Here is a 795-nt window from a genome sequence, read left to right as displayed (position 1 = left end):
GTATTTTGAATCTAGATTTGTCGGACTCTAAAGCCCATGTTACATTCCCAAACGGGGCTAGTGTGACCCCAGAAACCACTAGCTGCCTTCCCACCTCTCCTCTGCAATACACTCTCTAGAGGCTGGGATTGGGGAGGGAGGAGGACCGGATCTCTCCTCTCCCTCAGCGGAGGGCTCTGGGCTAGAGACATTGTTTTCCAGACTGTGCAGGGGTACGCCCCGGGAGCCACGATTCCTCACCCTCGTCCCAGCTCCAGACCAGTGGCTGCTGTGCGCCGGGATTGCTGGCGCGCTTACCACACTGCAGTGCCGCGGCGGGGAAAATGCCCCCACCTGCTGCTGGGGGAAGTGGGGAGAGAAGCAGTAGTGCGGGCAGGGGTGGGGAGAGAAAGGCAAGATAACGTGCGGGAAGCGGCTTTTTCTCGGCGCCAGCCTCGGACTGAGCGCGGCCCAAAGGCGCAGTGCTTTACTTTCCAAAACACACTCCCATTTAGGAGCTTCTGGGGGCTTCGCGAACGCTTGGCTTGGGGTGGGGGTGGGGTAGGGATGAGTAATTCCACTTGACTGACAGGGAAACCTGAGGACAGTGGTTCTTAGACTTGAGGGGCGGTGCTTCAAATACGCAGACGTCCGGGCCACGTGGCCGGGGGATGAGTCAGCAGGGCTGGGTGGGGCTGGGATCGGGATGTGTACTCAGACCCGGCCCTCTCGCTCCTCTTGCAGGTGGTCAGACCGTCGGATGGGAGAGCAGTGCCCCGACCTCTCCCCTCACCCGTGGAGCAGGCTGGACAAAAC

Source organism: Pteropus vampyrus, unplaced genomic scaffold (genome assembly GCF_000151845.1).
Source record: "Pteropus vampyrus isolate Shadow unplaced genomic scaffold, Pvam_2.0 Scaffold251, whole genome shotgun sequence".
Lineage (NCBI taxonomy): Eukaryota > Metazoa > Chordata > Mammalia > Chiroptera > Pteropodidae > Pteropus > Pteropus vampyrus.
Note: the sequence above shows the minus strand (reverse complement) of the source record.